The sequence below is a fragment of the Anolis carolinensis genome, chromosome 4, assembly GCF_035594765.1.
Source record: "Anolis carolinensis isolate JA03-04 chromosome 4, rAnoCar3.1.pri, whole genome shotgun sequence".
Taxonomy (NCBI): Eukaryota; Metazoa; Chordata; class Lepidosauria; order Squamata; family Dactyloidae; genus Anolis; species Anolis carolinensis.
Window position 1 is genome coordinate 53,228,127 of NC_085844.1, and position 13,962 is coordinate 53,242,088.

Consider the following 13,962-nt stretch of genomic DNA (forward strand, 5'->3'; position numbering starts at 1 on the left):
AGGCGAATCGCCGAAGCGCCAGAATCGCTGCCAGACAATTAGCTGATTAAGCCTGTTTCCCTTGGGAAATTCTAAGGAGTCATGCATCTGGACACAGTTTGGGTTTCACTTCTTGTTCTCCAGGGAAAGTGTTCCTTGGCGGGAAAACAAGATCCTATATAGGTGTTTTACCGCAAGGACATCCTTGCGGAGTCAATTCGTCAGCTTGAGGAGTGAGATCGTGTGTGGACTACGCAACTCCAGTTCCTTGTTTCCAGGACCTTGTTCTAGTTCCAAGCCTGCCTTGTTCCCCGGACCTCGCCACGGACCTTGTTCTTGCTTCTTGTTGCCTCGTATCAAGTCTTGTTTGCCAAGAATCTAGTTTGTTTTCCAGCCTTGTTGTCAAGCTCCAATGGACTAAAGGACCTTGTCATTTCCCCACACTTTGCTCGGCAAAGTGTGTGTTTCGGTTATTGGATTATAACTTTGGACCTTAATATCTCCTATTGGACATTATTTTCCTGGACTATAATTGACCTTTCCTGAAAGGTCTATTTCCGAACTTTATTCTTCACTTGTTTTTATTGACTTTATATAATCCTTTAATAAAGATATTAGATAGATTCTGGTCTCTGCGCATGGTTATTGGTGCTCAGCAGCCTGGGTCCTGACAAGAATGCATGGAAATCTCATATTTTAAATCTACAAGTTTCCAATTCTGAAATGTATGCCGAGCCCACATTTAACTAATTTGTTTGCCAGAAGGTCATGGGGGACCTTGTCAAAGGCCTTACTGCAATCCAGATACGCTATATTCACGGCGTTCCCTGCATCTACCCAGCTTGTAACTCTATTGAAAAAAGAGATCAGATTAGTCTGGCATGACTTGTTTTTGATAAATTCATCTTGACTATTAGCGATGACCACATTCATTTCTAAGTGTTTGCAGACCACTTCCTTAAAGATCTTTTCCAGAATGTTGCCTGGTATCAACATGAGGCTCACCAGATGGTAATTGTTTGGGTCATCCTTTTTTCCCCTTCTTGAAGGACCACATTTGCAATCCTCCAATCTGCTGGGACTTTTCCCTTTCTTCAAGAACTCTCAAAGATGATTACAAGTGGTACCGAAATGACTTCCGCTAGTTCCATCAAAACTGTTTGATGTAGCTGATCTGCCCTGGGGACTTTAATTTGTTTAGAGGAGCCAGGCATTCCTGGATTACTTGTTTCCCTATTTGGGGTTGGATTTCCCCCAATCCTTCATCCACTCCATGTTGATGAGTTTGAGGACTGCTTTCTTTTTGTGAGAAGAGTGAGGTAAAGAAGGCATTGAGTAGTTCTACCTTTTCCCTATCGCTTGTCAGCATTACCCCATCTTCTCCTCACAGAGGCCCTATCACCTCCTTGATCTTCCTTTTTCTACGGACATAAGCAAAAAGGCATTTTTTTATTGTTTTTAATGTCCCGGGAATGCCTGAGCTCATTTTGTGCTTTAGCCTTGCAAACCTTTTTTCTACAGGAGTTATTTACTTGAATTCATCTTTGGTGTTTTCTCTACTTTTCCACTTCTTGTTCATGTCACTTTTGAGTCTTAGCCCAGTTAGACATTCTTTGGACATTCATTCTGGCTTCTTTGCACTTGTCTTTTTTTTTTTGGCATTGTTTTCACCTTGAGTATTTCATTCTTGAAAAACTCTCATCCATCCATAACTCCCTTTTCTTTTAGTATTGGTGTCCACAGTATTTCCTTCATTTTTGGAAGCCAGCTCTCCTAAAGTCTAGAATGCAGGTTTGACTTATCTTATCTTAGTTTTGTCCTTCCTTTGTATCACAAACTGCAGGAACACATGACCACTTGCCCCTAAAGAGCCAACCACTTTGACTGCATTGGTCAGGTCCTCCACATTTGTTAGGATGAGAACTAGAGTAGCTGATCCCCTTGTTGCCTCTTCCACCTTCTGGACCACGAAATTATTTGTAAGGCAAATGAGGAATTTGTTGGACTTTGTTCTCTTGGCTAAGTTCATTTTCCAGCAAATATCAGGATAGTTGAAATTGCCCATGACTACTATATTTCTTCTTTGTGCCTGTTTGGTCAACTGTTGACAGAAGGCTTCATCGAGTTTTTCATCCTAACTTGGTGGTCTGTAGTAGATGCTCACAACAAGAAATTTTTGAGTCCTGGTTCCCTTGATTCTTATCCAGATGCTTTCAAGCTGGTTTCCCGGATTGCAGTCTTTCATCTCTTCTGTGGCATAACTGTTTTTGACACATAAGGCTACTCCCCCTCTTCTCCCCTTTGTTCTGTTTCTATGAAAGAGGTTATAACCCTCGATGTCTTCAGTCTACATTCAGGTTTCAGTGATGCCTATGACATCATAACAATTCAGTGTCCATATGTTCAGGGGCTACCATCTCCTTTTGCCCAGGCTCTGTGATGCAGAGGAGGGAGGCAGTTTCTGGCCGTGTCATGTCTGTGGTGTGGCAGATGGTTACAAAGCCCTAAAGAGCTCCTTGCCATGACTTTCTTGATATTCACAAAAGTGTGAGCACCAAGATGGAAAATAAAAGTGGCAGGAGCTCCCTGGAGCAATCTGGCTACCTTCCCTGGTGACAGAGACAACAAGCCAGATAAGGTTGATTGTCCAGTGACACTGAAACATTTTCAGTCTCATTGAATGGTCTGGACTTCACTCCCACCACTTCTGTGCTTGTGGGTGGAGTGTCTGAATACCTCCACTGAATCTGGGGCTGGTCTGGATCATTTCTCTTACAGATTGGTTCTGAATTTTGGTGTATGTGTACATGAACCCTTACTTGTAAATAAGGAGAATAAGTGACATACCTAGTATATATGACAAACACAACAGATCATGTTGAACGCTTTCACGGTCAGAATCACTGGAGTGTTGTGTAGTTTCTCCACTGTATGGCTGTGTTCTAGCATCATTCTAGTCTGACATTTCACCAGCATCTCTGCCTGGCATCTTCAGAGGATCCTCTAATGATGCCAGCCACAGATGCAGGCAAAATGTCAGGTGAGAATGCTGCTAGAACATGGCCATACAGCTGGGAAACCACACAACACTCCAAAACAGATCATATTTTCCTGACAGTCAAGAATGCAAGCAAGCAGACAAGCAAAACAAGAAAGGTGTCATGAAAATGCAATAGTTCTCACTAGAGGAAAGACAGGAATATAAATGTGTGGCTGGAAAGTAAAGAGGCCAGAAGAGCTGGCTTAGTGTGTGTGTGTGTGTGGGGGGTGTTCTATTGTTTTGTTTTCTTTACACCCCTCATATCTAAATCATTCTGTGGCCCTCATGGGCATGAAAGAGGGACACAAACAAAATCATTGGGGCAACAATGCCTGTGCTTGGGGACCTGTATTCAGCAGGGGCTCCAAATCAGTTCTCATCAGCCTGCTTCCCTAGAGCTTCTTTGCTACCCAGTTGCATATTATTTAATTCATTTGATAGACAACACATTTCTTATGTCTTGAACTGAGGGCAGACCATTCCCACCTCCCATTCTTAGTATGCTATTGAATAACATAGAACTGCGGACTTATAGTACCATCCAATACATCCTTACATAGGAGTAAGCCTTGTTAAACTAAGTAGAACCTATTTCTAAGCCAATATGTTTAAGATTGCATTGTATGTCATTATAAAACAACAAACTGAAAGATATTGCTCATATGCACAAAATGAGAAATTCTCAATTGGAACACTACCATTTTTAGAAGAAGAAATTATTTTTATGTTCTTTAAAAATTAGAATGCAAGGAGCTATCAGTTCTAAGCATTCTGATTGACTATATTTGATAGAACAGTTATGGTTGCTGCAGCAACATTTTTTTTCTATTAAGTTTTTAAGTATTTTTATCTAGGAAATAACATGTGTCTTGATCCCCCCCTTTATCTCCAGAATGCCTTCCGTCATTGAAAATAGATCCTAGAAATGATTTTGTACCACACTAAAAATTCACAATCAGAATTAAACACCCATGTACACACAACACATACATATGTTTGTTTATGAATAATATCTAATCATGTCTGAATTAAGTTTTTAATGAGAAACGTTTGCAGTACAAATCTTATTGGTCATACAACAAGCAATTCATGGGAATTCATGGCATCTAGCTAGTAGTTTAATTTCCATTGAGCTTAGGTATTTGTTGCATGAATGACACATATGACAAACTACATAGGAATGTTTCTAGATGAAATCTTCACTTTGAAAGGAAAAACCATGTGCCAAAATTAATATCACTAAAGGGAACAATTTATTTTAAGGTGGTGTTTTTCCTCCCACACATGAACTGTAATTAACTCAAACTGCAGGATGATGTACAGGTAGCTATCATTATAATATTTCACTGAGCCTTTTAAATATAATAAAAATAAATAAGTCATTTATTTAATATATAAAATCATTTACTTTAAGCACTCACATTCAATGATTTATCACCAACCAAATTTATATCTATCTGTCTGTTTGTCTGTCTGTCTGTCGGTCGATCTATCTATCTATCTGTCTGTCTGTCTGTCTGTCTGTCTGTCTGTCTGTCTGTCTGTCTGTCTATCTATCTATCTATCTATCTATCTATCTATCTATCTGTCTGTCTGTCTGTCTATCTATCTATCTATCTATCTATCTATCTATCTATCTATCTATCTATCTATCTATCTATCTATCTAACCATGCCTAGAACGTTCATGATGCTAGGAGCCACTGACATGTTATTCCTGGATGCATTTGTGTTAGTTTTGTCCTTTTTGACAGCTGTGGCGGAAATTATGGTAGTGGGAATTCTGAGACCACAGAGCATAGGGAGGGCTATTTAAAATTTTAATCCTTCTGTATTTCTGAAAATACAGTAAGTTCAACTCTTGCTCTCAAAGCTGTGATTTGTCCCATAAGACAAGCTACCATGCGAAATACTAAAAAAAATCATACATGGACATATCGGCTACTACAGTCCAACTATCCCAGAAAGGGAAATATAAGACATCTACTCCATGGACTCAGATGTTTCATTCTTCTTTCTCCTTGTTGCAGAACTCTCTTTTTTGCAGTCATTCCACCTAACAATGAAATGTATTATGAGCATTCATGAGCATACCCTTATGAAGCTGGAAGCTGGAAAATGTTAAATTGCTTCTATTGTCTGTCTGTATGTTGTATGTCTAATAATGGCATTGAATGTTTGCCATGTATATGTGCATTGTAATCTGCTCTGAGTTCACTTCAGAGTGAGAAGGGTGGAATATAAATACGGTAAATAAATAAATAAATAAATAATGATGAATTGGTGCTAAAATATGCCTGTTTTTCTTTCAACCACTTTTGTATTGTCTTATTGGTGAAGAAAAGAGCTTTATAATTTATTTGAGTCAGTAGAGTGCCTTAAAAGCTTTAGCAATTTCACAAATACATAATGTCAAAGTAACAACCAGTTACATGTGCTCAGTTTCTGAATCTCAAAACACTATTAGTGCCTTTCGTTTGAAAGCCATTTCAGGATAAAAGAATTCAGCCCATGTATCCCTGAAGACACTGCTTGGTTGTATTCATAAATTCAGTGGTGAGTTTGGAAGCTAAGGCTTCAGTGGTGCCCACAAATGCATCAGCCCTATCCTTTCCTAGTGCAATCTCATCGATTCCCTGAGTCCCTTCAGGGACATAGAGTTGTATACAAATAAAGATGATGATGATGATGATGATGATTATTAAAATATAACTTATTTATATATCATTTTGACTGCTGGCATGTGTACTATGAAGAGGCTATCTTTGGAGAGGGTTTGGAAACTTCACATGGTGTGAAGAAACACAGCCAGACTGTTGAGTGGGGCTGATTACAAGGAGGACATAATTTACTTGAAACAATAGCTTCACTGAATACCAATTTATTTCTGGTTATATTGAGTTCTAGAAGCTTGTATCCTGAAAGGAAAAAAATCTGTCTTGAGAAAAGAGTGCCAGTACTTATATGGGATACTGAAGAAACTCATTGCTAGCTGCTCATTCTATGCACACTTATATATTGAAGAAAATGGGCTATACGTTTCATAACACAGGACACATTTGTAGCCTGAGATGGAGTTGCCAGGGTTTGGTCAAGGAACCACAAAAAGTTGATTTTAATTATTCAGGACCTTCCTGGTTTTTAATTTAACAATATGGACAATCAAAGTTCAGAAGGTATTTTTGGTACAATAGGCTCTTAACATCTAGGTGATTATACAGTGTGAACATAGACATGCAAGGCATCGATTTTGCAGTTCACACTTGGCAATAGACAATTTGACCTTCAGTGATTATATGCCTAAAGAAAATACTGAATAAAGAGCCACACACAATGGAAAAGCATGTGATTAGCAATAATTAGACACAGAATGAGTTAATAACACCCAAAGTCACACAGACACCACCCTTGTTTTTCAATAGGCAATCAATATGCAGAACTATTGCTCTACCACTGCTGAAGGCACAAAGCCAGTCTAATTCAGATTGGTGAACATGCTTTTGTATAGTAAAAAGAGCTCACTTATTGAAAGATAACAAATGGAGGCATTATTCCATCTGCTATAAATGTTGCTGATGATAATGATGACAATTATGATAACAAAAATAAATAACAGCTATTCACAAACCATCCTAGTATTCATACAACTTGCAAGTTGCCTTTTATTACGTTGTTATCAATACAAAATAGCATATGTATGGTGCTTTGAAGGCGTGAAGGGAAGCATTTTTGAAGAGTGGCAAACTTAATGGATGATGACACAAGTACCAAAGCTACATCCCTGGAAACATAAGGCCTGTGATTGTAATTGCCCATGGACTGATGCAGCTGTTAGTGTGCCTTGACGCTATCTTTTTATAAAATTCTGGGACTCATGGGCCTCTATGGACTGTATCCACACAAAGCCATGTCTTTCCCAGTCAAACCATATAGCACTTTCCCAACCACGATCTAAAACTGGTCTCATTAAAATAAGGGATGCAGACACTGACTCATCAGTGAAAAAGATCGTAGGTACTTTAGAGCAATAGAAAAAAAAACTGCAGCATCACAAACATAAAGAAACCTATTTGGTTGTGTTATTTTCTGCTGTTTACTTCTCTTTCTCCCTTTCATTTTCCCTGTGCTTGCAGAATTATAATGCTTCTCTAAAACATTTCAGCATGATTTTCTGGTGTACCTGCGGATATACTGTGATATAGTTATCAAGCCTCTACCATATGAACAAATAGTCTACATCTTTCTATAGTGTCTAAGCTGTTTATCAGCCACCAGGAGAGAATCTAAGCCTGAAGAAGAACATCTTGCCATTTTCTCTTCAGGAATTAAGCTCTCAGAGTTATCCTGAGGCAAGTGAGCATTAGGCTCAGGAACTGCAAATGCAGTCTGTTTGTAGACACAGTGATAAATAAGCAGATCTACACCACAGTCCTGTTATATATATCACACTAATGTGTTGGGTATTCTTGGCCTGAGGAGTTTGTTTTTTTCTACAGGAATGATGATTTCAGGATTAAGGGTATCTATTGTATTAAGGTGTGTGTGTGTGGGGGGGGGGGGATAAATCCAAGCTCTGGGGAAATAGAGTGGAGGATTGTAGCTGATATCACATCTTTCAGCATGGTGATTCTAATGAGGATATTCTCTAGAGATGAGAATGATGTGAGGGCTTGCACTGAAAATCCATTTTACTTCTATGGACAGTCACCGGCAGTCATTCAAAGAGAATTATCTGTGTGTTTGAGTCTCAAGGACTGGTAAGGTCTGCTGGGCATCTGTACATATGCCTCTGCCAACTTGATTGACATTAGAAAATCTCTTGAGGCAGGATCATGCTGAGCCAAGACATGGCTCTCAATTTGTAATTTGGAATTTATATTCTTCATCCAAGGCCTCTATACCTGTTGGGTACATTTGGAATTACAAGCAATTGGCAGAACAATTTAGAGTTCAAGTAATTATGCACCAGTAATCCTGGCTGGACTCTCAATTTACAGTTAAACCTGATGTGGATTTTTTCTTTCTTCATTTTTTTTGCATAATCCCTTGATTTGAAATGTTTGAGTGCACACATTTCTAAAACATTTTTCAGGAGAGCATGCTTTTTTTAAAAAAAGTATCAAGATAAAGGCTATTATTATTAGAAGTGACTTATTCAGAGTGGAAGCAAAGATAACCTCAATCATTAGCAAATATCCTTTTAACAAATAGATTAAATGTTAAAAATGAGAGTAGTGAAAATGAGGCGCAGCAAATCATAACCGCAGTAGTGAGGAATAGTTGGTATAAAATTATTGGACATCTCTAGACTTATAAGCATTTATCACAACATCTCCATATAAGTGGAATGTCACACTAAACACTCAGTTCTTAAGATCTTCTTTTGAGTGCCTTTCATAAATAACCTCTTTTGTGGAAGTATATAATTTATCATGTAAGTCACGGCAGAAAAGCTTTTATCTTTCTGTTGTGAGTCCCTAGTTCTGGAAAAGCCTAAAGGGTTTTTCCTAAAGAGCATATTTGTACCCAAAACAAACTTATATGATTTTATATTTTTGGTGAAATCTGAAACAATCTTTGAAGACTTTTTAGAGGAGGGGAAGCAAGCTTCTAGACAGCATGCCGAAGACTCTAGTGCGTAAGTGAGAAAGTATCAGGGATCAAGCATTTCCCTCAGGCGAAATTGGAGGCACTTTTCCACTGTGACATTCTTCAAAAAGGTTTTTGTGTCATAATGCAGTCTATGGGTTTGGGTAGCAATTTCTCCACATCACTGGCCCACATTTCCAACAGGACATTAGGCTATTAAAGTCTGGGGTGGAGGGGGTGACTAAGCCTTCTCCATCCTAAAACTCCACCCACTGGATATTCTTCCCATTTCCTCTTTCAACATAGTAAGAAAGGAAAATTCTGTTCTTTCCAATCAGAATTGACTGATAACAGTGTAGATTTCTCCCCAGCATCATTCACCCTTTTCATTCAGATGCCAGAATTATGTGGAAGAAGCCCCATAACAATGTCTGATATGAAAGAACAGCAAGTAGCTTTGCATTTTCCATTTTAATGCAAAAACACCTAATTTTGCACTCTCTAATATGCAAATCAGAATCAAGGTAACATTTGAAATTCAAACTTTATCAGCTGAGTTTTCCAGTTTTAAAAATGCATAAAAGTGTATATTGTGGCAAGAACACACAAAAACATATACATTAATAAAAACTACATAGAGTTATGGAGCCCCGGTGGTGAAGTGCGTTAAAGCGCTGAACTGCTGAACTTGCAGACCGAAAGGTCCCAGGTTCAAATCCCAGGTTCAAAGCGGCTTGAGTGCCCGCTGTTAGCTCCAGCTCCTGCCAACCTAGCAGTTTGAAAACATGCACATGTGAGTAGATCAATAGGTACCTCTCCGGCAGGAAGGTAACGGTGCTCCATGCAGTCATGCCAGCCACATGACCTTGGAGGTGTCTACGGACAATGCTGGCTCTTCGGCTTAGAAATGGAGATGAGCACCAACCCCCAGAGTCAGACATGACTGGACTTAACGTCAGGGGAAACCTTTACCTTTACCTTTACATAGAGTTAGCAAATCTTGGAGCTTTCCAAGGGGGAGGAATCTCAAGATGAGAGAACCAACTTGAAAATGAGTATTTTCCTCATTTGTTATATATGATTTTTATTTGAATGGCCTACTCTAAGCAACTTTAGTGGATGCTTAATGTATTATTTTTCGGGGGGCAGCACCTTGCAATATCAACATTGCAACAGTAGTGGTACCTTCCCACCACATTCATAAATCTAAAGGCACAGAATAGTTCTGATCAGTGAACTCTAGCACTCAAACATTATAGTACCTAAAACTCAAAAATAGGCATTTCCCCTACGAGAACATTCAATAAGTAAAATTGTATATTAAAATGCATGCATGAAGTGAAATGCACTAATATATATATATATATATATATATATATATATATATATATATAGGCATTTTCCTATATAGCAGTGATTCTCAACCTATGGATCCCCAGGTGTTTTGGTCTACACCTCCCAGAAATCCCAGCCAGTTTACCAGCTGTTAGGATTTCTGGGAGTTTAAGACCAAAACATGGGGACTGGTTGAGAACCACTGATATATAGATATAGATTTTTTAAATGTTGAACTTCAGAAAAAAGTGGATTTAGGTGCTCAAAGTTTGGGGTAAATTCATTTTCCAAAACTGGAAGAATGAGAAGTGGGGAGAATTTCGATCTAATGATTTTTTCAAATTAACCAAAATATACCACTGAAGCAGAATGATTACATTCAAAATGGCTGAGCTTTACATAAAATCTTGTTATTATACATTCAGGAGCATTCTGAAAGTCACAACCACAGTCCATAATAATAAAGTTAGAATGAACCATTTGCCAACAATCACTACTTTGAAATTTAATCAGCTGAATAATGTAATGATTACAGTCAAAGGGCAAATATATATTAAATAACTGAAGAAAGCTTTGTAATAGTGAGTGGATAATTAAAAGTGGATAAAATAATACAATTGGTTCACTTAAAGAGCTGCTTAAATTTCTTACACAGAATACATTTAAGATGATTGCTATCAAATTGCCTTCCTTTGTGTTCAAGCAAGTTTTAATCATGATGCAAAATTATTTTTGCTGGTATGCATGATTGTTCTATATAATATAAGCTCTTCCTGCCATATGAATGGTAAAAGCCACCCTCTATTTCTCTGTATATATATCCATCCATCTACACATGATCAAATAATGGAACGTCTTGTGATTTACTGTCAGATTTAAAGTGCTCTGCTCTTGACTCAGTCACTACAAAACTAGGAAACTGAAGGAAAAATATCAGCCCTAGCAAACATTCCCTATGGTCCTGAATGGTGTTCAGTTTCACAACTTGTGCCTGCTTACAAATTCCAACAAAATATTTCTGATACAGAAAATATATGAGGTGTCATTTCAACTTGGGAAGGCATACTCTTTCAGAATCTTGGGAGGCTAACAGTGGTAGATGTGTCCTCCAAGTGTGGCCATTTTTATTCTGATAGCCCTAAAAATGATGAGAAGGCCCACTCATTGCCACCAAATGGCCAGATCTTCCCACATTTTTTGGCTGTGGATCCGAAAATGATTTTTGGACACCACCTGTATTTAGGAGGTTTGCAAGCCATGTTGTGCCCATGATGCAACAAACAGAATGGGAGAGGGAAAGAGAGTGAATGCCATTCCACGGGCCAACTGAGCCTGGGAAACACAGGATGGGTGTGTAGATAGTTGTGGCAGGTTCTGTCCAAAGTCTCAGTTTCCTACAGATTCTGAGGGTGAACTTTGAGCAACCTGTAACTTGGTTAAACCAGATCAAGGCTTTTAGTAACTTTGGCCTGTGTTAACTAACATCAGTTCTGTGTGTTGTTTAATAATCGTGAAGCTGATCCTCTGGACCTTTGTGCTAAGTGGCCACTGTAGATGAGCCCCCTGATGTCTCATGGACATATATAATATGAAATTTATTTTCACTCTTTGGAATATGTTTGGAAGGGATAATCAACAATTTCCTATTTGAGGTCTGTATTTGGGGGAAAATAGCAACTAGAAAGGGAATGTCTTTTGTTCTTGGGACAATAAAATCTGCACACATTGTAAGCTTTCTAAGAAAGAAAAAAAAGCTTAACAGCTTTTTTTTTTTGGTCATAAGTGAATTGGGGAACAGCACAAAATACTCCTAAAATTTACAACTAGAGGATCGTGTATTAAAGTGTTATCTTTCTGTGTAATTTGTATTGTTTCTTGCACTTTGGGGCTATTGGTCTTGTCCTGCTTTAAAATTACAGAACTTTATGTAACTAAATCACTGCATGACATTAAAGACTGTGGAAATTTTAAAGTTTATTATTTATTTTATTTATTTATTTCTATCCCGCTTTTTTTTCAGATCGGGACTCAAAGCAGTGAAAAACATATAAACAAAAAAATTACAAATCATTAAAACCATAGTCATTGTACCACAATATATCTAATAAAAATTATAAGATCACAATAAATAGCTAACATGACACAGTTTAAACATTCAACAGAGTTAAAAAATCTCATCTAATATCCATTCCTAGGCCATAGTCAAGTTGCACAAAATTTAAAGCAGCACAACATTTCCATTTTGGGGTCCACTCCCCAACTCTGCCCTTTGGTAAAGCTCATTCCTTGTGCTTTCTCTTTCTCTTCATAGGGAAAAAAGTTGTGAAACTTTTAAAGATGTGCAACATTTAATTTTTTTCCTCTATCTTTTTAGAAAGCCAAGCTCTTTGTATAAAGTTACTTTAGGGCTAGAAAATTCAGGGCTTCCTTCCACTGCAATGGTGGGATGAAATCATGACTCTCCAGTTGATTCAATCCTGGTTGTTTGTCACTCTAGCAGCAGCCATAGAGCTCTGGAAAGCTGCTGTTCACGACCAGGTTGTTTTGCTGCTGACAGCAAAGATGCTCACATGACCTTCTTTCTTCAAGTCATGTAAGTGCACTTGGCAACATCAGGGAATGCAGGGAAAATGAGATGGCAGCACTGACACATGTGAACAGTTGGCCTAGTTCAAATTAGAAACATCTTAGCTGTTTACACCAGCCACAAAGTCTGTTTTGGAGTTTCAGCAAAACTATGGAGCATTCTCCTGCTTTCGCTAATGCAGGGTAAAATTGGGTCAACTGGTTTTACCATGTCTTAGGGTTGAAAAACTCTAAACATCATGTGGACACCCAGGAGCTGTGTCACTCCTTCCAACTTTTTCTGATCTAATTCCCACTACTCACACAACGAAACTCTAATTTAAAGTATGTGACTCAAGCTGATGGACCTTTAATCTTCCATCCCCCAACATCTCTCAAGGATGAGGAAAATTCAGAATTATCACCTGTACTTTGGAATGTCTGTTGCTTTCTAGCTTGTACACCCTTATTGCTGTTTCTTTCCTTAGGATACCACTGAAAAACGTATAATTACACCAGATCCAGAAGATAAAGTATTTTGAGGTGATCTATTCATATTTTCCTACCTATTTTAGCTTGTAGGAAGCTGAATTAGCAGGTAGTTTATTCTCAAATTAATACTTTCATTCCATTTAATAATAATCTATTCAGACTATTAGGGACAGTTTCATCATAGAAACATAAGGAAAGCTTTTTTTTTTTAAAAAAAATCTGACAGGCTTTTAGGAACATCATCTCTTTTATGCTTAAAAAGAAGGGTTTTGAATAATCTACGGCACTGCTTTGTAGCTTTAGAAATTTTGAATTGTTTTTAAATGATACAGTTTAATCACATTTTAATAATAATCTCTTGTATGTTTATATGTTGTATTATCTACTTGTTTTAATTATGGCAGCCTAAGTCCTGGTTCCAGGAAAAGGCGAGCTATAAATTGAATGAATAGTAGCAACAACTACAACAACATGCAAATGGATCATGCTGCATCCTTGAAACTGAGAGAAAATTGTTGGAGGCATAAGCTTTCATAGACCTAAGTCAGTTTTATCAGACATATAGAGTGAGATGCCTAGGAACAAACCTTCATAGCCATATTTAGCAGGCTGTACATGTGAATGGGAGCCCCAGTGGCAGAGTGTGTTAAAGTACTGAGCTGCAGACCGAAAGGTCCCACGTTCAAACCCTGGGAGCGGCATGAGCAACCGCTGTTAGCTCCAGCTCCTTCCAACCTAGCAGTTCGAAAACATGCCAATGTGAGTAGATCAATAGGTACAGCTCCAGCGGGAATGTAACGGCGCTCCATGCAGTCATGCTGGCCACATGACCTTGGAGGTGTCTACGGACAACGCCGGCTCTTCGGCTTTGAAATGGAGATGAGCACCAACCCCCAGAGTCGGTCACGACTGGACTTAACGTCAGGGGAAAACCTTTACCTTTACCTATATGTGAATAGTCAT